This window comes from Schistocerca nitens, chromosome 1 (genome assembly GCF_023898315.1).
Source record: "Schistocerca nitens isolate TAMUIC-IGC-003100 chromosome 1, iqSchNite1.1, whole genome shotgun sequence".
Taxonomy (NCBI): Eukaryota; Metazoa; Arthropoda; class Insecta; order Orthoptera; family Acrididae; genus Schistocerca; species Schistocerca nitens.
The window spans coordinates 224802200-224829235 of NC_064614.1; the positions used below are offsets into that span (position 1 = coordinate 224802200).

Sequence of the window (27036 nt, forward strand, 5' to 3'; positions counted from 1 at the left end):
CTGAAGGCATTCTGAACTCCTTCCAAATCGGATTCCGAACAATACACTTCCGTACCAGTACTGAGATCTACCACGTTTATGACGAGCTGATCGACAATAGAATCCACTAAACCGTTCAAGACGGCCGTTGTGGCCGAGCGGTTCTAGGCGCTTCACTCTGGAGCCACGCTGCTGCTACGGTCGCACGTTCGGATCCTGCCTCGGGCATGGATGTGTGTGTGTGATGTCCTTAGGTTAGTTAGGTTTCAGTAGTTCTAAGTTCTAGGGGACTGATGACCTCAGATGTTAAGTCCCACAGTGCTCAGAGCCATTTGATTTGAAACCGTCCAAGCGCCGCATTATCTCCTCTTCCTTTATGACGTGACGTTCTGTATACACCAGCTTTCGGTAGTGAGGCGCGACAAAACTTCGTGCATTTGTTCCAGTACGTCTGGCAGCTTAAATGCCTCTGGCGACAAGTACCTTAACTTGGCTCCAGATCAGTTCTGTAGGGTTCATATTGGTATGGTGGTAACGGTAAAGAACAGCATTTGTGTAGTGTTCTCGATGCCGTGAAAATTATTGTTTTCCATGTTTGTACGACGCTTATCACTATAGCTCGTGTGAGATCACATATGCGATATAAAACAATGGATATGATCCAAATAGAAATTATCTGATTTTCACTTTTGTCCTAAAAATTTAATTTGTTATATGTTCTTAATTTAAACAATCTTGGATAATCAAGAATTTATATTTGCAAAGAAATCTTGAGTTTTGCGTGCAATATGTAAGTAGAAACAAAAATACGCCCATTTCAAAAAAAAATTATTAGTTATGTGTTAATTAGAATAGGCAACGGCCGTGCCGCAGTGGATACGCCGGGGTGAGATCACCGAAGTTAAGCGCTGTCGGGCGTGGTCGGCACTTGGATGGGTGACCATCCAGGCCGCCGTGCGCTGTTGCCATTTTCCGGGGTGCACTTAGCCTCGTGATGCCAATTGAGAATCTACTCGACCGAATAGTAGCGGCTTAGGTCAAGAATACCATCATAACGACCGGGAGAGCAGTGTGCTGACCCCACGCCCCTCCTATACGCATCCTCCACTGAGGATGACACGGCGGTCGGATGGTCCCGTTAGGCCACTAACGGCCTGAAGACGGAGTGCTTTTTTGTGTTAATTAGAATATATATAGTGAATTTTATATTTAATAGATGCACGTATTCAAAACGGAACGAAAAGAGGAGACTAAAGTCAGACATGATTACGAATTTACAACACTACCGATTCAGCCGTGCATAACTTTTACAAGCCCCCTTAAATTTAGTAAATAATGTCCTCGGAAAACTTCCAAGCAGATTTTTGTTTGTAAACTTTTAAAAAACTTTGAAAACAATGTCTCTCGCCACTTTTTAACGGTGTTTCACGATCGTATTTCACTACCGAGCAGGAAACAGCTCGAGCTATTTTCCTTCGCGACAGTACGAGCAAAACAGTACAGTGATTGGGACTGTACACGATTTTTTAAACAAAAACTTCATAGCTAGATTATGATCAAGAAAAACGTTGATGGCTGTTAATACATTACAATATCTTAAAATTTAATTTACCGCAATATAGTAACAAGATATCTAATACATAAATAGGACCTCCTTCCAAGAGCCTAACAACACCAGTGTACGTGTGCTACGGTGCTGGCCAATCATCGCTTTTGTGTTTGTTTACATCAGGTTTATTCTTAGCATGCACATAGTATAGCTGAAAGATATGCTTTTATCTCAGAGCGCTGCCAACGTTAAGCTGCCACTAGGCGCAAAGTATTACCGTACACCTGGTTAAGGGTAAGGTGCCAGCAGAGCGGCAAGCAGCCAACACTGTCCTCCTCTTACCGCTCCTCTCCCCGCGGCAGTCTTAAGAAGGGTGCAAGGCACGCCACCTGCCCTTCCCGATAGCCACCGCGCGAATCGTCAACTTATCGTGGACAAGCAACATCTTATACACTACTGGCCATTAAAATTGCTACAATAAGAAGAAATGCAGATGATAAACGGGTATTCATTGGACAAATATATTATACTAGAACTGACATGTGATTACATTTTCACGCAATTTGGGTGCATAGATCCGGAGAAATCAGTACCCAGAACAACCACCTCTGGCCGTAATAACGGCCTTCATACGCCTGGGCATTGGGTCAAACAGAGCTTGGATGGCGTGTACAGGTACAGCTGCCCATGCGGCTTCAACACGATACCACAGTTCATCAAGAGTACTGACTGGCGTATTGTGACGAGCCAGTTGCTCGGCCACCATTGACCAGATGTTTTCAATTGGTGAGAGATCTGGAATGTGCTGGCTAGGGCAGAAGTCGAACATTTTCTGTATCCAGAAAGGCCCGTACAGGACCTGCAACATGAGGTCGTGCATTGTCCTGCTGAAATGTAGGGTTTCGCAGGGATCGAATGAAGGGTAGAGCCACGGGTCGTAACTCATCTGAAATGTAACGTCCACTGTTCAAAGTGCTGACAGTGCGAACAAGAGGTGACCGAGACGTGTAACCAATAGCACCCCATACCATCACTCCGGGTGATACGCCAGTATGGCGATGACCAATCCACACTTCCAATGTGCGTTGACCGCGATGTCGCAAAACACGGATGTGACCATCATGATGCTGTAAACAGAGCCTGGATTCATCCGAAAAAATGACGTTTTGCCATTCGTGCACGCAGGTTCGTCGTTGAGAACACCATCGCCGGCGCTCCTGTCTGTGATGCAGCGTCAAGGGTAACTGCAGCCATGGTCTCTGAGCTGACAGTCCATGCTGCTGCAAACGTTGTCGAACTGTCCGTGCAGATGGTTGTTCTCTTGCAAACGTCCCCATCTGTTGACTCAGGCATCGAGACGTGGTTGCACGACCCGTTACAGCCATGCGGATAAGATGCCTGTCATCGCGACTGTCCGGTAGGCTACAATCCGACCTTTATCAAAGTCGGAAACGTGATGGTACGCATTTCTCCTTCTTGCACGAGGCATCACAACAACGTTTCACCGGTCAACTGCTGTTTGTGTATGAGAAACCGGTTGGAAACTTTCCTCATGTCAGCACGTTGTATGTGTCGCCACCGGCGCCAACCTTTTGTGAATGCTCTGAAAAGCTAATCATTCGCATATCACAGCATCTTCTTCCTGTCGATTAAATTACGCGTCTGTAGCACGTCATCTTCGTGGTGCAGCAATTTTAATGAGCAGTGGTGTATGTAAAGCGAAGGTGGAAGGGGAAAGAAAGGAAAGGGATTACTGATGAAAGGTGCATCGGGACATTACGCAGAATCAGCGGCGACGAGAGGAAATGTGTACCGGACTGTGATTCGAAACCGGGACCTACTGCCTATTAGGCAGGTACGTTAATCACTGCACCATGTGGGACACTGTTATTGCAACTGCCCTGACTATCTCGGCATGCCTCACCGTCGACGCACACTCCCACCGAGCGCCAACTGTGCGTAGTCCCTGCACATTTCCTCCATGCTCGCTACTCTGAGATTCCCACAGGAGGTCGGACGTACTTGTGCGTCCGCATTGAAGAAGGTCGATCCATTGCCAGTCTACACAATCAGTTATATGAATGCGTGGTGTCTATTCTTTCGGACATGTCTGTTTCCAGTTCGAGAATACCAAACATGGACGTCCAATAGCCAGAAAATGACCTAGCGAGTATAGTTTACTGCACACAGGAAGTTGCACCACCTGCTTTCCAGGGAACGTCACTCCCTTAATATGTTCGTACGTTACCATTCCTGTACACGGGAACATACTTCGGAATTTTCTAAGATTTCCCCGCTGTTAGAATAATCTTATCGACCATTGTGCGTCACTAACTACCCACGTCAAACATACACTGACGAAAATGCGAAGTGTTACTCCATGAAGCATCAGTCAAATATCAATCATATCTTTAGGAAATAATCATCTACACCTACATAACCACTCTGTAATCCAGACTTAACTGCTTGGCAGAGGATTCATCGAACCACCTTCAGACTAGAATTAGATTCTCACTATGCAGCGGAGTGTGAGCTGATATGAAACTTCCTGGCAGATTAAAACTGTGTGCCGGACCGAGAGTCGAACCCGGGACCTTTGCCTTCTGCGGGCAAGTGCTCTACCAACTGAGCTACCCAAGCACGACGCACGACCAGATATGAAACTTCCTGGCAGATATCAGCGCACAGTCCGTTGCAGAGTAAAAATCTCATTCTGGAAACATCCCCCAGGCTGTGGCTAAGCCATGTCTCCGCAATATCCTTTCTTTCAGGAGTGCTAGTTCTGCAAGGTTCGCAGGAGAGCTTCTGTAAAGTTTGGGAGGTAGGAGACGAGGCACTGGCAGAGGTAAAGCTGTGAGGACGAGGCGTGAGTCGTGCTTGGGTAGCTCAGATGGTAAATCACTTGCCCGCGAAAGACAAAGTTCCCTAGTTCGAGTCTCGGTCCGGCACACAGTTTTAATCCACCTTCAGACTATTTATCTATCGTGCTACACTCTAACAACACACAAATCTTTCCGCAAGAGCTCTGATTTCTCTTACTTTATTATGATGATCATTCTGGCTGTGTGGGCTGGCATCAATTAATACTTTCACATTCAGAGGAGAAAATTGGTGACTGAAATAACGTGAACATATCTCGCAGCAATGAAAAAAGCCCTTCTTTTAATGAGTGCCACCACAAGTCGTTTACCATATCCATGACACTACCTCCCCTATTTCGCGGTAATACAATACCAACTGCCCTGCTTTCGAGGCGGTCGCTGTGGCCGAGCGATTCTAGGCGCTTCAGTCCGGAACCGCGCTGCTGCTACGGTCGCAGGTTTGAATCCCGCCTCGGGCATGGATGTGTGTGACGTCCTTAGGTTAGTTAGGTTTAAGTAGTTCTAAGTCTAGGGGACAGATGACCTCAGATGTTAAGTCCCATAGTGCTTTGAACCATTTGAACCTTCTTTGGACTTTTCTGATGTCTTCCGTTAGTTCTATCTGATGAGGATCCCGCATCGCAAAGCAGTACTCTAGCAGAGGACAGCGAGCGTAGTGGAGTCAGTTTCTTTATTATACCTGTTGCATCTTCTAAGTATTCTGACAATAAAACACAGTCTTTCATTCCCCTTCCCCACAAAATTGCGTATGTGAACGTTACAATTAACGGTGTTCGTAAATGTAATTCCTAGGTTTTTAATTAAATTGGCAGCCTTTTAATTTGTGGTATTTATCGTATAACCGAAATTTAACGGATTTCTTATATGTGTTGCAAAAAGAAACAGCCAGAGTTTCAACTAAAATGGATGTTTATTTAGCCGGTTTCGTGCTATGCCCGTTCTCAAAATTACAATATATCCAAATACAAGATTACATTAAACACGAGTGCAAAGCATAAATGGATAGCATATCGCAACCAGTACACATCAAAGTTTATTAGGTAAAATGTGCGTCCATAATACCAATAAATAAAGTGGGTACATTTGAGTATGGTGCCAACAAATGTTCGTTAACGAATGGCAGTGGTCATGTTGAAAGTTATTAGGAAACCTCGGAGAAGTGCCGCTCTCTTCGGGCCATTTTTCTGTTACTTCGGAAAACCTTGTTTCCATAGCAATTCACAATCTTAAAAACAAGTAGTGTACAAAACGATTACATAACATACGTACCACATACATATGTTTTGTAAGTGTGTTTATGAACGCACATAAAATACAGTATCATGCTAAGACCTAACTTACAGATCCAGAGAGGGTAAGATCTACATGACGTAAGGCTCATGCGGTTGACCTCATGTGGATAATCGTAACTTTTCCTATTTGGAGTCAATTGCCACTTTCCGCAGGCTACAGACATCGTAATTACGGATACACGTTTGTATTCGTTGAAATTGGCATGGAAGCAAACAGCCTCCAAATGTAATTTTGAAGAAATTTTTCATATCGGAACTTATGCTGTGTCAGTTCACGAAGACTGCTGGCCGGGTCTGGTATGAAAGTGTACGTCTTCCTATAGCCTCCCAGTCAGAGTCTGCAGGTGAGAGACACAACTGCTTACTGGGCAACCAGTCGGTGGGTGATCTGTACTTTTCTTAAAGCGTTTGTGGTGTGAACTACGGTGTAAGCTCTTGCATTATCCTGCCATCTAGTACACTGACAATAGCGTTTACCATTTTTGCCACATACTGACGAGCATTCAGCTCCGTTCCATCATTAGCGAATCACTCGTTTCGTCATATCCCGGCACAATGAGTCTAACAAGGGGAACTCGCCATACGTCGCCTCTGATACAGTTGAAACTTGGCAGGGTGGCAAAAGGATGAAAATAAACGACCCCTATTTTGGCTTACGTGGCAAAACACGCAATAGCTTCCGAGAAAATGACGATCATAGTTTCGGCGCGACTTCATCAGGCTACTCGCATCATGCAACGCCTTCTGAGTTGGCAGCCTCCGGCCAAAGGAACAGTTTCGAAACTTTGCTCCCCGTCTGCAAATCTAATCTTGTTTCTTTTTCTTTTGTTGGTCGCCGAAATACGTGACACCTATATTTTTATGACATCGTGAAACACAATGGAATTAAAGGCAAGAGAAATAAAAATTTAAAGACTTGTGAAATATAGGTTTTATCATCACAATTGACACGGATTAACCCCTTACAGAAAACTGCTACCAACAGTTTTAGGTTGTTAGTGACAAATTTATTTCTCGAGTCCATCAAGACGTAAACCGGTTAAGGGTACCACGTCAGAATGTGCACACGACAGCAACAAAATCTGGGAAGTTCGCAAAAAGAAACCTATCATCAGTTTTTGAACAAAGTTTTGCGACAGTTTTTGGAAACATTTAGTACATTATTGACTAGTGGTGTGGGCGGAACGATCACTCCTTATCCGATGGGATGTTTGTCGATGAAATCGTAATTCCAAAATGTTCATTAAAAGTAAATCTGCCAAAGTATACGCCGTTATGTAAACCCTGCGACGTACGCTTTTACTGACAGGCGTTTGTTCGCCGATTACAAAACAGCCCTGCTGACATAGTATAGCAAAGGGAAATAACAAGTAGAAGCGAAGCAATTAAAATACACACCTTAATCCATAATAGATTGTAGGTTCCAGCTTTCGATAAAATGCTTCGATATGCGTGATTTATCGTGCAATTGTGGCCAGATGGCGAGATTGTTTCTCTAATGATATTAAAAAAAATTAAAACTGTGACATATTTGTCTTCGCACATTGCTCTGGTGCTCCGAATTATTATGCTTTTACTGAATGCACTGATTCTCTTGAAGCATAAAAGTAAAATACAAAGAAAAAATTGAAACAATAGAATTTCTACGTTTCGAATTTTCCTTTACTGTTAATTATGTAAGATTATACGCGATTTGTGAAATAGAATCTATTTTAAAAGGATTTGAAATGCTTATTTCTTTTGTGAATAATCCCATTGTATTTTAAGATATCACAAAAATATTTCTATGAAATACTTCCACAACAACGGCTAAAGAAACAAAACACGAGAAGCAAAATTTCGAAACCGTGCTCTTAGCTACTGCAGTACCATTTCACTTGCTTTTACGGTGCGCGATTGGACTAATGAAGTCACGTCGAAAGTTTGATCGTCATTTTCTTGAACGCTATTGACTATTGGCATCCAAGCCGAGTTGGGAATCCCTCTATTTTCGCGTATCTTTCATCCTGCCAAGTTTCGACTGTATCATAGAGCGACCTATGGCGTCTGTTATCTAAATACAAGAACAGTCCAAATGTTGCACACGAATTGGCATGAATATAGCGCATCTGTTCAAAGCTTCATCGGATTTTTACTGTCGTTTCCACTTCGCAACCTATCGGTTCTTAAATTCCGAATAGCCCTCGAATGTTATAGACCGTTGTATTGTCATAGACGTCCCTTCACAGGAATCTGTGGCGCGTTGTCGTATTTTCAATAAGAAGATGGGATATGGACCATGTCCCGACAGGTAGTGTATAGCTCCCTTTGTCGGAAGGAAGTATGACATTCTGGGTATTTCTTATATGTTAGGAAGGGACTGGTTTCTGCCCTGTCCCAGATTTCTTGCCGTTCTCTATCAATGCATGTCTTTATTTCTTTATTCGATGAGGGTCTTTGCACCTCTCTTTTTTACGGCTAGGTCCAGAGATAACAAGCGTAGTGTCACCAACAGCGCTTCATTAGTTGTTGTTATGCACTGACAGAAAAAAATCGCTACACCAAAAAAATAATTAATGTAGAGTACTGAAATTTCGGGAATACATTTGTCTAGCTAACATATTTAAGTGAATAGCACTGCAGTATTGCAGGTACGTGCGAGATAAGCCATTGCAAATGTGAAATGCTGATACATTAATAACCGGTGTAAACCCCAGAATGTTGAATGCAAGGACGCAAAATGTGCATGCATTGTGTTGCACAGGTACCGGTTGTCAGTATGTGGTAATTTATGAAAATTTAAATTTTGCTTCTCAGTTCGAAATAAAAAATATACGTGTTCCGCTTTCTTTTTATTCAACCCCTAAGGTCAGACTGACTCACTGGCTCATCATCGCATAGTGCAAACCGCTAAAAATTGAAACCTTAAGTTTGGAGCGGGTGTGGATCTTACACTGTTGGCATGGTTTAAGAAGGGATTGTCCGAAATTCCACTGCTAAGGTGGTGAAGTAGGAGATGAAAGGCTTTTTGGAAGTATGTCCCTATTAAGGGAATTTTGAAGCTAGAACTACGAAAACTGGTATTTGGTTTCTTAGTCAGAAAATAAAAAAATACGTGTTCCAGCAGTTTTGGAAATTCAACCACTAAGGGGGTAAAATAGTGGCGAAAGGTTTTTGAAAATAAATAATTACTAAAGAACTATTAAAGGATTTTAAGGCTACATCTACAACAGTTGGTATTAAACTTACCGGTTGAAAATAAGAAATACGAGTTTTACTGTTTCTGGAAATTCAATCCGTAAGGGAGCACAAGAGGGGATGAAAATTTTTAAGAAAATATTTTTTTCATTGAAAACTTTTAACTGGTATTTCATTTCTTGGTTAGATATAAGGAAATATTTGTTAGGGGATGGAAGTAGCTATGGAAATATCTCCAAAAGAACGCAAAAGCCATTATCAACAAAAACATTGGACTCCAGCTACCAGAATCACATTTTGCTCAGAAGTATATTCAGAAAAGATCATGATTATATGGTCTTAATTAGTGCGAAAAGCTTAGAAGGTGTTGCAATTTGAGAACAACATAAAAATTCGATTAAATAAAAAAAGTCTCTGCAGAACATAAATTCTATGCGAGCAAAGCAGCGGGCGCGAGGCTACTGTGCAATAATACAGCTTTGTTTTTAATGCTGTGTTTGTAGATTAAAAAGCAGTTCACGTCCTAATTTGAAGTATTGTGTAATGTAATCGCTGTGTAACAGCACTATTAGTCTGATATTAGCTGCAGATATTCGTACAATACCTATGATTTCTGTCGTAATTTTGTGTTCTCTTGATGTCTCTTTTCTTATTTGTTTTTTAAGTGTTTCCAAACAAAGTACATCATGTCAACTCTGTGACTGTTCATTTCTGCTCTCTTTCTCTGAAGGCAAGACGTAAACATAGCAGCATACACAACAGACAATTCTTTCCAAAAATACGCTACAAAACTGCCAAGAGACATAGGCATACATCACAAGGCATGTACCGGCATATAACAGTTACAATGACAGATACGTGGGCTACCAGATACAGAGAACTTGAGGGCATGGAAGTGCAGCACGAACCACTCCATATTTGCAGGACATCTCAGAAAACATGACTATAAGCTAACTTCTAGAGAAGGAGACATGAAAATGATCTGAAGAAGCAATAAAAGACAGCTTTTGACGGTGCGAGAAAATTATCAAATACAAAAAACCAAAGCAAAAAAGAAAACCCATTCGCATGACCAAGTGTACTTGACAGACAACTCACTACTCTCATTGACTTATGAAATAGTAGAATAACACTCCAGCGGAAGAACATCAGAAGAATGCCACACAAACCCCGTTTTCCTCGCCCTTTCATGACCTACTCCAAATAACCTCTAAACCAGATATCCTATCATCCGAAAACCTCAAGCTATTACCAACTCTAAAATATTTTATCCACCCTCTAACAGCTGTTGCATCCACAGTCAACAGTCTACAAATCCCTCTCTAACTAAGCACAATCCAGGTCTCCCAAATATCTTAACATAATATTAAGATAACTATAATAATAACAACAGAAATGAACAGTTATTAATTTTGCATCATGTACCTATTTGGGTTGGTAACAATTTCGTAAAGTAATAAGGAAAGAGACGTCAAGTGAACCCACAGTTACCACAGAAGTCGCAGTTCTCGTACGGAAATCTGCAGTTAGTATCAGATTAGTAGCGGTTTTCCACAGCCGTTAGCATACAAAATGTGAAAACTATTATATCAAGAGACAGTAACATGAAAAGTGTCCAGTGCCGATTCGTTAAAATTTTTGCAGACAAGCGACTTATCATTTGGCGCCCCATTCTCCCTCTTTTACCCTCGTACACTTTCACCAGTGACTATTCTCGCTGCTATAATTGTGGTATGCACTGTATACAAATCTTGCACTAGGGCGCCCCTTTCAGGTTGGCACCCCAGGTGGCGGCTTGCGTCGCTTGGCATCGAGCCAGCCCTAGATGTTTCATAATTGACAGCGACGTTGCACTTACAACGTATGACCCAATGAGAGGAAAATTAGCCGCTGGCATCAGAGCTCTTGTGTCTCCTCTTCCCAAAGGTGTTGCCATCTATCGGATCAGACTAAAAAACAACGCAAAATCGCTGCCCCAGTCAAACACCGAATCGGTTAACAGTTTCTGAGAACTCCCGTCTGAAACAAATTATGTGTTGTGTTGTAAGGAGTTTCAACCGAATGCCTGCGAAATGTGTTACTATTGTTATAAGTTCATAGTTGATTTTCCTTCATTATTGTACGTGAGCTCCGAAAATAAAGGCTTTCTGAACTGTTGTTGTTGTGACCTTCAGTCCAGAGACTGGTTTGATGCAGCTCTCCATGCTACTCTATCCTGTGCAAGCTTCTTCATCTCCCAGTACCTACTGCAACCTACATCCTTCTGAATCTGTTTAGTGTATTCATCTCTTGGTCTCCCTCTACGATTTTTACCCTCCACGCTGCCCACCAATACTAAATTGGTGATCCCTTGATGCCTCAGAACATGTCCTACCAACCGATCCCTTCTTCTAGTCAAGTCGTGCCACAAATTTCTCATCTCCCCAATTCTATTCAGTACCTCTTCATTAGTTATGTGGTCTACGTTTCAAAAGCTTCTATTCTCTTCTTGTCCAAACTAATTATCGTCCATGTTTCACTTCCATACATGGCTACACTCCATACAAATACTTTCAGAAACGGCTTCCTGACACTTAAAGCAATACTCGATGTTAACAAATTTCTCTTCTTCAGAAACGTTTTCCTTGCCACTGCCAGTCTTACAACGTCATCGGCGAACCTCAATGTTTTTATTTCTTCTCCATGAATTTTAATTCCTAATCCAAATGTTTCTTTTGTTTCCTTTACTGCTAGCTCAATATACAGATTGAATAACATCGGGAATAGGCTACAACCCTGTTTCACTCCCTTCCCAACCACAGCTTCCCTTTCATGTCCTTTGACTCTTATAACTGCCATCTGGTTTCTGTACAAATTGTAAATAGCCTTTCGCTCCCTGTATTTTACCTCTGCCACCTTCAGAATTTGAAAGATTGTATTCTAGTCAACATTGTCAAAAGCTTTCTCTAAGTCTACAAATGCTACAAACGTAGGTCTGCCTTTCCTTAATCTACTTTAAGACGTAGGGTCAGTATTGCCTTGCGTGTTCCAACATTTCTACGAAATCCAAACTGATCTTCCCCGAGGTCGGCTTCTACCAGTTTTTCCATTAGTGTGTAAAAAATTCGTGTTAGTATTTTGCAGCCGTGACTTATTAAACTGATAGTTCGGTAATTTTCACATCTGTCAACACCTGCTTTCTTTGGGTCTGTAATTATTATATTCTTCTTGAAGTCTGAGGGTATTTCGCCTGTCTCATACATCTTGCTCACCAGATGGTAGAGTTTTGTCAGGACTGGCTCTCCCAAGGCTGTCAGTAGTTCTAATGGAATGTTGTCTGCTGCCGGGGCCTTGTTTCGACTCAGGTCTTTTAGTGCTCTGTCAAACTATCCACGCAGTATCATATCTCCCATTTCATCTTCATCTTCATCCTCTTCCATTTCCATAATATTGTCCTCAAGTACATAACCCTTGTATAGACCCTCTATATACTCCTTCCACCTTTCTGCATTCCCTTCTTTGCTTAGAATTGGGTTTCCATCTGAGCTTTTGATATTCATACAAGTGGTTCTCTTTTCTCCAAAGGTCTCTATAATTTTTCTGTAGGCAGTATCTACCTTACCTCTAGTGAGATAAGCCTCTACATCCTTACATTTGTCCTCTAGCCATCCTTGCTTAGCCATTTTGCACTTACTGTCGATCTCATTTTTGAGACGTTTGTATTCCTTTTTGCATGCTTCATTTACTGCATTTTTATATTTTCTCCTTTTATCAATTAAATTCAGTATTTCTTCTTTTACCCAAGGATTTCTATTAGCCCTCGTCTTTTTACCTACTTGATTCTCTGCTGCCTTCACTACTTCATCCCTCAAAGCTACCCATTCTTCTTCTACTGTATTTCTTTTCCCCTTTCCTGTCAATCGTTCCCTGATGCTCTCCCTGAAGCTCTCTACAACCTTTGGTTCTTTCAGTTTATCCACGTCCCATCTCCTTAAATTCCCACCTTTTTGCAGTTTCTTCAGTTTTAATCTACAGTTCATAACCAATAGATTGTGGTTAGAGTCCACATCTGCCCCTGGAAATGTCCTACAATTGTAAACCTGGTTCCTAACTCTCTGTCTTAACATTATATAATCTATCTGAAACCTGTCAGTATCTCCAGGCTTCTTCCATGTATACAACCTTCTTTCATGATTCTTGAACCAAGTGTTAGCTATGATTAAGTCTGAAATGTAACAAAGCAATAATATTGCGTAACGGCTCAATTATAGAAATAGTTGGAGTGGGTGGTTACTTGGAGAGGACAAGCGAGGGATGTGATAGCACTTCTTCCGGCCAATGAACGAATAACACTGAGGTGACAAAAGTCATGGCATACTTCCTAGTATCGAGTCGGACCTTCTTTTACCCGGCATAGTGTACCAACTCGACGTGACACGGACTCAACAAATCGGTGGATATCCTCTGCATAAATAATGAGTCATACTGCCTCTATAGCCGTCCATAATTGCGAAAGTGTTGCAGGATTTTGTGCACGAACTGACCTCTAAATTATGTCTCATAATAGTTCAATTGGATTCATGTCGGGTGACTGGTTGGTCAGATCATTCGCTGGAATTGTCCAGAATGTTCTTCAGACCAAACACGAACATGGTGCCTCAGTGTTTGGGAACATGAAGTCTATGAATGGCTGCAAATGGTCTCCAAGTAGCCGAATATAAGCATTTTCCGTCAATGATCGGTTCACTTGGAGCAGAGGTCCTAGTCCATTCCATGCAAACACAGCCAACTCCATTACTGAACCACTACCAGCTTGCACAGTGCCTTATTGACAACTTTCGCCCATGGCTTCATGGTATCTGCACCACACACGAACCCTGCCAACAGCTCTTACCAACTGAAATCTGGACTCATCTGACCAGACCACGATTTTTCAGTCCCCTAGGATCCAACCGATATGGTCACGGACGCAGGAGAGGCGCTGCAGGCGGTGTCGTGCTGTTAACAAAGGCACTCGCGTCTGTCGTCTGTTGCTATAGCTCATTAACGCCAAATTTCGCCGCACTGTCCTAACGCACATTTCGTTGTACGTCTCATATTGATTTCTGTGATTATTTCATTCAGTGTTGCTTGTCTGTTAGCACCGACAACTATGCGCAAATGCTGCTGCTCTCGGTCGTTACGTGAAGACTGTCGGCCTCTGCGTTCCAACTATCATTCCGCGCTCAGAGTCTGTTAATTCCTGTTGTGTGTCCATAATCATGTCGGCAACCTTTTCACACGAATCAACTGAGTACAAATGACAGCTCCACCAATGCACTACCCTTTATACTTTGTGTACGCGATACTGCCGCCATCGTATATGTGCATATCGCTATCCCATGACCAGTGTAGTTTCGAACTGTGCGACATGTCTTGCGTAAAATGGGATTTGATTGGATGTTATTTCATACATAAAACAATAAACCTGATTCACAGAGAGACATTGTTACGTAGATTTATGACGTACTATTTTGTACTCAGTATAGAAAGCTTACCAAGTCGGTGATTTATTTGGGACCAAATAGAATAGCGTAACTTGTTGCTTTATTCTTCAGATTTTAAACACTGGATAAATACAATACATACAAATACCATATGCCGTCTGTAGGCTTATTTTTTAATATGTGTTCAAATGTCTCAACCTACACGTAATTTTTATAAATTCAGAAAGACATGCCACGGAGTCGGAAGGCTACTAGCACAGACACAAACAAGAAAGCAGCAAACATCGCCGACAGATATGTTAATTGTTGCAAATATAGTAATGCTTTACCGTATTGTAGCAACTCGCAGATGATATTCAAGTTTAGCCTGCGCTTTATTAGCGGGCTATACAATAATTAATAATAAAAAATAACGATCATATGCGCATGTGACGCTCACAACATTTTAGCTAAAATCAGCGTTACGGCATAAACTAAATTAGATTTATTACGACACGCAAATTCATGTTGAATGTAAATAAGAAGTTGAAACGAAGTAAATATTAAATGATGAAGGAATAAGAAGCGAATTTGGTAACATTCGTGATTTCCTCTGCCGGTATATCAATTATTAACGTGTATTAATGAACTATGATCCTTTTACTTATATATAAGAATGTCCTGAAAATCTTAAAGCGCTGAAAATCTTAAAGCGCTCTTGAACGCTAGGCCACAAATAAGGGGCATGACTTGTTCACTAGAGTGGTTTGTCTATTAATTACTGTCATTAGCATGGTAAAATTCAGGGCTGATTTCCTTAAAAACTATGGAGTGACTGAACGCCATAACTTGGGTCGATTTTAAGTGACGAATGTCACGAAAACAAAACTGATGGACTTCAATAAGCGATATAACTGTTGCGCTTTTCTGTCATAAGACTGGTTCGATGCAGCTCTCCATGCTAGTGTACCCTGCACAAGCCTATTCATCTGTGCATAACTGCTAAAACATAAATCCAGTTGAACCTGCTTACTGTATTCACCCCTTGGTTTCGGTGTACAATTCCTGCCCCCCCCCCCCTCCCCCCCTCCCCCCGCCGCCTCATCTTTGTGTGTATTTGCTTCGTATTGTGATCAATAGTAAATATTTTCAAATAAAAAACAAATACGTACGAAAAAATTGTGACCAATAAGGGCCTCCTCATTTACACTTGTTTTTCTGTTACTTAAAATATATTAAGATCTTGCAGTATTTTAATATTGTATGTTGTCTGCTATTTTGGTATCACAGTTGTCAAGTAACTGAATAATATTTGCACGACATCATATGTTAATGTTTGTGTAAAATATTGCAGTATGTATTACTATTGTTTGGTAAATGAGCGTGTTTGTGTAAGGACGGACTCGCGACGTTAACCATGTACTCTACACAACAGGAAAGGTCGCATTTGACAACGCCGCTTCGAAGGACGAACATGATACGAGGACATATCTGTGTCTCAGAAACTATTCGCCTAAATATTATGATATACACATCTTTGAAACCGTCTTTTTAAGTCTACCATGTTACGCTAAAAGTTAACATAGGGTTCCATGTAAAAAACGAAAGATGGCGTCATATTTCTGTAATAAAAAATAGCAAAAACATGAAATGTGATGTACTTAAGTAGCCCCTCTCCCTGCAATTCTCTGTCCAAACGGCATCTTTGTATCTATTACGGTTAGGGAGATACAAGGGGTGTTATGACTTAGCTGCCTCACCCTGCATAGACCTAATTGCCTCCATTACAGCAAGTGATAAGGGATGCTTGTGGGCATATTGTATGCCTGTAGCATTGCTCAACCAGTACTTGCACCAGCATCTTCCCGTTTTGGACACAAACCATGCTATGGGGTTTCATCTGTTGACACTCTGTGAAACCATGTTGCCCAAACAGCTCGTCTCATGTTCTCCAAATCTCCTACATTTCTCCTTATTGCTAGTTCACAATATTGAGTCGAAGAATCAATTTCACTTTTTGTAAGACGACCTGGACCACCTAAGTGTTTTCCATCTGGCAGTTTTTTTTCCACTGAAGTCTTTACATAATTTTCTCAGCCGAGCTCCCATTCTTTTTTGTACATGCCCAACACATTCAAGCTTTCCTATCAGAGTGTCCCCATATTATCTGTCATTAACAACAGTAGTGTGTCCTTACAGTCTCCATCCCCAAGGTAGCCTACGTACCTCACACCACGACTGACCTCTGATCTTGTAAAAATGTTTAGAACTCCCTTCGTTTTCCATGTTTCCACTTGGGCCATCAAAGTTCTTTACGTAAACATGGGTGCCAATAAATTTACGTGAACAACCTTAGCAGTGCTTTGTTGGACATTCATAATCTAGTATCGTACCAGTTTCAATAAATGGAGCAGTTACAACCCCATTCAGAGAAGTGTGACCTCCCTTCTGCCAAGATCCCTCAAATGCTGCTACAATATCTGTATTCTCAGACAAGTCTATTGCTTCTTCTGCTGCTCTTTTCATTGAATGTTCACTTGCACCACATAAAGCATTATGTATTAATTTATTGTATCTGCCAAACCTCAGTGGAGGTGGAGGCAAATCTATCACTGCACAAAAAGTCTGGGCAGCTCTCCTTCCCCTTCCAATACATCGCATTGCATAAGCAAGCTGAATACTTACACTGTAATGTCGACTGTCAGTTACTGGAGATGTCATAGTATCACTAACCATCTTACACGAGTTACAGGCAATCACTAACCGACTTGAAAGGCCCTTCCTTGCTGAAATGTCTTATCTTCACAATTGCAGTACTTACATTTCACAGCACTCTTCAAAAGTCTTGACAGCATGCATAGGTTCACAATAACATTTTCGTCGTTATTGCTGCTCACAGTACTACTAGGCTTCTTATTATTATATTCAGAAAGCGAAAGTTTACATCTAGAAGCGCTGCCTGTAGACAAAGTTTCCGTGGGCGACTTTTGAAGCAACTGATGTCTATTATTCGGTAGTGTTAGGAACTGCTTGCCGCGAAACATTGGTTTGGGGCTAAATTTCTTTACTCTCGGCACTTGTAGCACAGGAAACACACACACACACACACACACACACACACACACACAGAAACAAAACAACACACAATAACTACAAAACTACGCATGTATGAAATTCATTAGTCTTATATTCTCAGATCTTTGTTTACATTCGAACCATAGTCTTCTAGACATCCCTGTACTTTGAAACTTCCTGGCAGATTAAAACTGTGTGCCCGACCGAGACTCGAACTCGGGACCTTTGCCTTTCGCGGGCAAGTGCTCTACCAACTGAGCTACCGAAGCACGACTCACGCCCGGTACTCACACCTTTACTTCTGCCAGTACCTCGTCTCCTACCTTCCAAACTTTACAGGAGCTCTCCTGCGAACCTTGCAGAACTAGCACTCCTGAAAGAAAGTCTCGGTCGGGCACACAGTTTTAATCTGCCAGGAAGTTTCATATCAGCGCACACTCCGCTGCAGAGTGAAAATCTCATTCTGGATCCCTGTTACTTTGGTTCCGGGAGTCGGTGCCTTCTAGAATACACCTGTGTTAACGATCAGTAACTAACGACGGAAAAAGCGGAAGAACAAAATAATGCATCATGTATTCTGACGCACTTCTGACAGATGGGCACGGCCCCTGTGCAACTTTACGTTCAACCTCAATTTTAGAACGAACAGAAAATTATGCCCATAAACTATGCATTTTTGAAATCAGCACGTGGTCAGAGGAACTTTCATTCGTCAGGACCGTCACCGTGGCAACGATGCATTTCTTGACACATCTTCATAGACCCTTGTTTCCTCCATTTCCAGTTAGGAATCCGTCCCTGGAGTTTGTCGGTTTTGTTAATGGTCACCGTGTATTCATCCAGTATTTGAGAATGAGAGTACTTAGTGCCTTCCACCAGACGTGATACATAATTTTCTAAACTTTTCTCACTTACATGCTTAAGCTTTATTCATCTGTAGATCTCTCTCTGTAACGGTATAGGACATGTCAAAGTATTTACAGGTTTAGACCAATTTAAAATAAGCTAATTCATATTCACATGTATTTACAGACTTCTAGTTAGAGACAATCATTAGATTTATTCCTGGTATACAATCCTTTTTTTACAGATTACTTATTAAATAATGTAATGCCACACTGTTCACTCATATCTCCCTATCAGTCACTGCACACACTATACGCACATTGTTTCATAACACTTCAGTCACTACACACACACACACACACACACACACACACACACACACACACTGGTGATCTATTTTCTGTGCCGCAACTTCCGATTTGCTATCCTGAAAAACTGACTCAAAATCCTTCCATAATAATTAGTGAGATGTTGAGCTCAGAAAGTGGAAGAGGTATTAGTATTGTGCTGTGCATAACTTGGGGGTAAATATTTCTAGAAAGGAAAAAAGAAGAAAAAAACATAAAGTGAGGGTGTTATATGGAATGTTGGATGTTTTATAATCATTATTATTATTATTTATTTGCATAACATTTTTTATCAAACCGCTACTCTGTTTTATCTAAGAAATTCTTCAATGTATAAAATGTATTGCATAACAGGTACTTTTTAGCTGCCTTTTTAAATAAGTATATTTTTGCAATTTCTTTAATCTCTTTTGGTAATTTATTGTACAGTTTTATTCCTTGGTAGAAAGTGCTGTTTTGAATTTTATGTTTATTTTTTCTTGGTAAATGTAAGCTCAGTCTATCTCTTGTTGCGTGGTCATGGACAGAGCTGTTTGTGCAGTAATTACCAATGTTATTTTTGATGTGTACAACTGACAGGTAAATGTATTCACTTGGAGCAGTTAAAATCCCCAGTGTTTCGAAGAGATCTTTAAAATGAGCTCGACTAGTATTTTTGGTTATTATTCTTGTGGCTCTTTTCTGGAGTTTGAAAACTGTGTTCATATTTTGTGCGTTTGTTCGCCAAAAGACATTAATTCCTTTGTAAACTAATCAGACGATTGAAGTTGTTTGTACATGGGAGACCGATTCTTTAAAGAGTCGGGGGTTGGGATTTACTGGTTTACAATTAGTGACTGATAATGACGATAAAATGATTACGGTTTTAGGGCGCTAAGACGACGTGTCACGAACGCCGTTACAGAAAACAGAGATGATTGTGGTTAAAACTAAAATAACAAGAAGAACTAAAACTTGGGCACAACGAGCGAATTTCAAAATATATAACTGACCCAAGTAATATAAAAAATAATAAAACTTGAAATACAAATAACGAACAAAGCAGAATACAAATAACAAACAAAGCCAGAATAACGCTCGTAAAGTCTGTTTTGAAATAACAAGACGCAAGCCTTTATAAATGGACCAGAGGGCTGTAGCTTTTTGACGGCGTAGTTAAAAACAAGTTCTTTTGTTCTCCCGCTTTGGGTCACTGTACGACCGTCGGAAGCTATAAAAATAGAGCACACTGCAGGCGTCAGTCTATTGTCAAACATATCTCGCCACGGTTTTTCAACTTAAAGAGCCACGAGCCGGAAACATTGTTTTTTCTTCTTTTCTTTTACCCTTCATATGTAAATCGAAAACAGCGTTTTACGGCATTAAATCCCAACGTACGGACCACACCTACTAAAACGCTCCACACACACAGAGCATTCATATTTAGAATCTTAAATGATCATATTGGTTTATTTGGACGTTAGACCGTGGCCTAAGGCATGTTTCTCTGCAACGTTTCGTATCGTAATGCGAGAGACAGCCTTGGAGGTTATCCGTGGTTGTTACAAAAGTTTAACTTTTGTCGCCACGCCGTCCCCATCAAAGGAGGAAGATAAGTTTGTTGTTGTAATAGCGCATCGCCACAGACATTATGACAGCTGCTTGGCGAAATATACAATTGTATTTGCTGGTGTAACTATAGCTTCGAAATGTTACAGCTAGCTTTTCTCTAGCGTATAATTTAGTAATTGCGTTCAACGATGCACTCCAAACGAGTTCGTTGCGCTAGTTAGTATGTTAGGGTTGAACAATAGCGGAAGGATGCCAGCCGACAACTTCGAATTAACGCTGCTAAAATACTGCATTAGTTCCATGCAAGCCGAACAAATACATCTACCTTTTTCTGGATAGGCACTTGGGATGAGAGGAAGGACACAGATCGATTTATTTGTCAAGTAGAATTTGTGATCGGTGGTAATATGATAAGCATTTTTTTAGTTGTGCGGTGACAAATAAGGGCACTTAATCTACCAATTTAAAAATGGGCACTGTAACTGAAAGAATATTACACGGACAGTTTGAGAAAAATGCAATTTAAGTGATAAATCAATGAAAAAGTATTCATCTACATTTGGCAGTGACTGTATTGATGTAAAACGTTGAACAATGTCATTACCTCAAGTGACAGATGAACCCAAGATTTAAATGACTACTCATGCTGTAATGAGATCGTTTCCCTGCCTCCCCCACTCCCCCCCCCCTGCCCCCCTCAAGCGGGGCATGAAATGCATCATCGAAATCCTGATGTGCAAGGCGATCCAGAGGAATCTACTACCAAAACTGATATACAAGTGAATTTACGTATAATGTTGTAATGCACCTAGCATGTAAAAGAGAATGTAGATGTGCGTTTTGCTTTGTTCACGTCTTGTTACGCCCTGTGACGAGGTTCAAAAATGGCTCTGAGCACCATGGGACTTAACTTCAGAGGTCATCAGTCCCCTAGAACTTAGAACTACTTAAACCTAACTAACCTAACGACATCACACACAATCATGCCCGGGGCAGGATTCGAACCTGCGACCGTTGCGGTCGCGCGGTTCCAGACTGTAGCGCCTAGAACCGCTCGGCCCTGTGACGAGGAAGTGATATTCAGGGCATTGTAATGGAACTATGTGACGTCCAGTACATACAGATAGCAATGTTTCATAGTAGAGAGACTGACCTGGTAGAAGTTAAAGAAATGTCAGTGTTGGCATTAGAGGCTGGTTGAGTAACATAATGGAGGTGGATTAGAATACCGCAGTGTTGTGTTGGCCGTGCTAAGGCCTTGCATTCCTCCGAGCTAAGAACCAACCCATCGAGAAATTTGTAGCCCGGCTTGCTGTACTGTCTGGCGCTTATCTGTCAGATTGCAGCTTTTAGGTGCTGTATCGCGCCGATTCTGGCTTACGTTACGTAATCTGACTGTCTACTCGTTATCCTATTCATAGACACCTTTAAATACCTCACGGGACAACGGAAAGAGAACAGCAGGAACTATGCAAGATGCAAATCACGTGTGGTGAACTGTAACTCTCGTAAAGACATCATGATGAATAACATTTATTTCTGCTGCCAATTGGATATGGGTGTGAGCAGTAGCTCCAGTTAAGAGTCTCTTATGTAAAAGCTCAAGCGGTCTGGGCTTCACATACGGTAATTTACAAATCATGTCAAATATAAAGCTGGCCATTAAAATTACAACATCATGAAACGCTATGCAACAAACTTCAGACTGGCGTGGAGTATATTACGTGCTTTGATATGAAAATGATCAGGATATCAGCGCAGAGAAAGCAGGTGTTGACAGATGTGAAAATTACCGAACTATCAGTTTAATAAGTAACGGCTGCAAAATACTAACGCGAATTCTTTACAGACGAATGGAAAAACTGGTAGAAGCCAACCTCGGGGAAGATCAGTTTGGATTCCGTAGAAATGTTGGAACACGTGAGGCAATACTGGCCCTACGAATTATCTTAGAAGAAAGATTAAGGAAGGGCAAACCTACGTTTCTAGCATTTGTAGACTTAGAGAAAGCTTTTGACAATGTTGACTGGAATACTCTCTTTCAAATTCTGAAGGTGGCAGGGGTAAAATACAGGGAGCGAAAGACTATTTACAATTTGTACAGAATCCAGATGGCAGTTATAAGAGTCGAGGGACATGAAAGGGAAGCAGTGGTTGGGAAGGGAGTGAGACAGGGTTGTAGCCTCTCCCCGATGCTATTCAATCTGTATATTGAGCAAGCAGTAAAGGAAACAAAAGAAAAGTTCGGAGTAGGTATCAAAATCCGTGAAGAAGAAATAAAAAATTTGAGGTTCGCCGATGACATTGTAATTCTGTCAGAGACAGCAAAGGACTTGGAAGAGCAGGTGAACGGAATGGACAGTGTCTTGAAAGGAGGGTATAAGATGAACCTCAACAAAAGCAAAACGAGGATAATGGAATGTAGTCGAATTAAGTAGGGTGATGCTGAGGGAATTAGATTAGAAAATGAGACACTTAAAGTAGTAAAGGAGTTTTGCTATTTGGGGAGCAAAATAACTGATGAAGGTCGGGCCGGCCGCGGTGGTCCAGCGGTTCTAGGCGCTCAGTCCGGAACTGCGCGACTGCTACGGTTGCAGGTTCGAATCCTGCCTCGGGCATGGATGTGTGTGATGTCCTTAGGTTAGTTAGGTTTAAGTGGTTCTGAGTTCTAGGGGACTGATGACCACAGATGTTAAGTCCCATAGTGCTCAGAGCCATTTGATGAACCCATTCGACAAAAAATTGTCACGATCAATCTCGTAATACGCAAGCAATTCCGCACAGATGGTCCTTCGTTGCCCTTTATGGTCTTCTGTTAGGAGGCGAAGTATCCAGCAGACACAAACCTTTGAGTACCCCAGCTGGTGGACCAGCGTTTCAGCACTACCAACAGAGGCGCCCAGTTGTGCAGTAGTGATCCGTCGATCACCTCGAACGAAAGTGTCCGCATGTTCGAACACTGCAAGAGTCACAGCTGCGTGCGGGTTGTCGGTATACGGGAGATCGATCAGGTTTGCACGACATTGTTGCGAGGATGACACACGCCTCGCCCAACGACTCACCATGCTTTTGTTCACCGCCAGGTCTCCGTGGACATTCTGCAAGCGCTTATGAATATCTGCGACGTTCTGGTTTGCCGCCAAAAGAAACTCAAAGACTCTTGTCTACGTGGAACGCACCTCCGTCACATACGCAATTTTGAACGCTATGTGTTGCAGCACCAGCTATCGTCATTTCGTGAAACTATAGGAGCTACTAAAGCGGTAATATTCCGTGATGTCCCACAACAAATTCGGCATCCAACCGAAATTGGCCGAGAAAAAAATGGTGTTGCAATACTTATTGAACGGCCCTCCTACCCATACCACCAGTGCGACGGCGTCTCGAGTAGCGCGGTCGGTCACCATGGCATCCATTGTTGCGGCTGCCCTTGAAGCAGCTGCAGAGAGAATGACCCGACAGTGGTACACGCAACTATAATCTGATACGGGAGTGGCAGCAAGTGTTATTTTCAGACTAGTCCCGTTTCTGCGTACATCATCTCGACAGGATGTGTCGAGGCTCTGAGGATAACGAATTTTTTTCAGACCGCATTCGTCCTCGTCATACCGGTCCAGCAACTGTCATGTTGTAAGCCAAGATATCTGGGTGTCACATCGAAAAGAACGTTGAAATGTCATAATCACCTTTGCAACACAGCTGAGAAGGTACAAATAAGAGTAAATGTCGTGAGACTAGGGCCTGCCGTCGGGTAGGCCGTTCGCCGGGTGCAAGTCTTTCGATTTGATACCACTTCGGCGACTTGTGCGTCAATGGGGATGAAATGATGATGATTAGGACAACACAACACCCAGTCTCTGAGCGGAGAAAATCTCCGACCCAGCCGGGAATCGAACCCGGGCCCTTAGGATTGACATTCTCTCGCGCTGACCACTCAGCTATCGGGGGCGGACACAAATAAGAATGAACGTGGTGAGAAATCTGGTAGGTAGATCCGTGGGAGCAAATACGTCAGTTCTTTAGGGAGCATCCCTTGCGTTGGTACATTCAGCAGCACATTATTTCGCACCAGTTTTACTCTGGGGCGCTCTTACGAAGAAAGTTGACATTCATTGCAACGCAGTTGTAACTATTAGTGGCATAGTCAGATCTATATATAAATGCTGGCTGCCAATACTATCGAACATCTGTCCAGCTCACTTTCGTCGAAAGGCTCATCTTTACAACCACTGTCAGCAAATTTCTAAACATGAGTTAATCCCTCTTCTTGAAGACTTACTCTCGCTGCTTAGGAGACCCATCCAATCCAGAAGACCAGCATATGAAGTTGGAGTCCAAATGGTCTCCACTGGATTCAACCAGGACGCCGAATGGAAACGTTAGTGGCAGGCCACGAAAACCTGGAACCACGAACTAATTGACAATCCAACTGTTAAAGTTCCAACCTTTCATCATCCGAGGGTAGTCTGGGTACAGCTTAACAGGTACCATACTGAAAAAGATACGTGGAAGTATAACACCTAAAAGTGCGGCTTTTGCACTGACAGACGTGTGGTTTTGATGAGATTCATACAAGGAGCGACATTATAAATGAGTGTCCTAACATACGTCTCCCTGTTGGCATCAGGAATCTACTTGAAACATCCGACGAGGCGTTTGACTGGATTGAGTCTACCTTGATTCGTGTGTAGTTCGGGCCGTTTAACGTTTATGCAGTGTACGTAGTTCTACATGTCTATTTTTAAGTTTAAATTTGTATTATATTTGTAGTTGTAATTGATACTTACAATAATACCGTCCTATCTTTGAAGTATTGGGTCGGTGTATAAGTTCGTAGCGTTTTTTCCATACATACAATTAGGTATCTACAATAGTCTGCCAACGCTGGGGTAACTTTTCGATTTCGCGACTGTATAAATCACGTGGTTTTGAAGCGAAGAACTCGTCGAGCCATGTTCGGAGCGCATTTTCATCCGGAAAGGAAATTCCTTGGAGGTTGTTCGATAGAGCGTCGGAAATGTGAAAATCTGAGGGCGCAAGACCAGGTGAATAAGGTGGATGCGGAATGACTTTTTTTTCAGTCTAGCAGAATGCAGTCGGGCGTTGTCTTGGAGTAGCATCACTGCACGCAGTCTTCCTGGTCGTTGTTCTTGGATTGCGTCCGAGGAAGCAATTCGTACTACACCGCACCGTTGCTGCTCCACCAGATGCACAGCATTATCTTTCGTGAATCCTCGCAGGACTTCGTACGGGGAGTTGCTGCTTTGTTTGGGCTCAACCATTTCTTCCTTTTCCTTGTTGTTGTTGTGGTCTTCAGTTCTGAGACTGGTTTGATGCAGCTCTCCATGCTACTCTACCCTGTGCAAGCTTCTTCCTCTCCCAGTACCTACTGCAGCCTACATCCTTCTGAGTCTGCTTACTGATTCATCTCTTGGTCTCCCTCTACCATTTGTACCCTCCACGCTGCCCTCCAATACTAAATTGGTGATCCCTTGATGCCTCAAAATACGCCCTACCAACCGATCTCTTCTTCTACTCAAGTTGTGCCACAAATTTCTCTTCTCTCCAATTCTCGTCAATACCTTCTCATTAGTTATGTGATCTACCCATCTAATCTTCAGCATTCTTCTGTAGCACCACATTTGGAAAGCTTCTATTCTCTTCTTGTCTAAACTATTTATCGTCCACGTTTCACTTCCATACATGCCTACACTCCACACAAATACTTTCAGAAACGACTTCCTGACACTTAAATCTATACTCGATGTTAACAAATTTCTCTTCTTCAGAAACGCTTTCCTTGCCATTGCCAGTCTACATTTTATATCCTCTCTACTTCGACCATCATTAGTTATTTTGCTCCCCAAATAGCAAAATTCATCTACTACCTTAAGCGTCTCATTTCCAAATCTAATTCCCTTAGCATCACCCGATTTAATTCGACTACATTACATTATCCTCGTTTTGCTTTTGTTGATGTTCATCTTATATCCTGCTTTCAAGACACTATCCATTCCGTTCAGCTGCTGTTCCAGGTCCTTTGCTGTCTGACAAAATTACAATGTCATCGGCGAACCTCAAAGTTTTTATTTCTTCTCCATGGATTTTAATTCCTACTCCGAATTTTTTTTGTTTCGTTTACTATTTGCTCAACATACAGATTGAATAGCATCGGGGATAGGCTACAACCCTGTCTCACCCCCTTCCCAACCACTGTTTCCCTTTCATGCCCCTCGACTCTTATACCTACCATCTGGTTTCTGTACAAATTGTGAATAGTGTTTCGCTCCCTGTATTTTACCACTGCCACCTTCAGTATTTGAAAGAGAGTATTCCAATCAACATTGTCAAAAGCTTTCTCTAAGTCTGCAAATGCTAGAAACGTAGGTTTGCCTTTCCTTAATCTATTTTCTAAGATAAGTCGTAGAGTCAGCATTGCCTCACGTGTTCCAACATTTCTACGGAATGCAAACTGATCTTCCCCGAGGTCGGCTTCTACCTGTTTTTCCATTCGTCTGTAAAGAATTCGTGTTAGTATTTTGCAGCCGTGGCTTATCAAACTGATAGTTCGGTATAATTTTCACATCTGTCAACACCTGCTTTCTTTGGGATTGGAGTTATTATATATTTCTTGAAGTCTGAGGGTATTTCGCCTGTCTGATACATCTTGCTCACTAGATGGTAGAGTTTTGTTAGGCCTGGCTCTCCGAAGGCTGTCAGTAGTTCTAATGGAATGTTTTCTACTCCCGGGGCCTTGTTTCGACTCAAGTCTTTCAGTGCTCTGTCAAACTCTTCACGCAGTATCGTATTTCCCATTTCATCTTCATCTACATCCTCTTTCATTTCCATAATATTGTCCTCAAGTACCCTCTATATACTCCTTCCACCTTTCTG

At 42.0% G+C, this 27036-nt stretch overlaps 1 protein-coding gene across 1 annotated transcript in view; it reads left to right on the top strand.

Moving 5' to 3' along the window:
* The window catches only part of LOC126246171 (muscle-specific protein 20-like), a 190425-nt gene that overhangs the window by 137223 nt on the left and 26166 nt on the right, over window positions 1-27036 (top strand). The gene's annotated exons all lie outside the window — the stretch shown is intronic.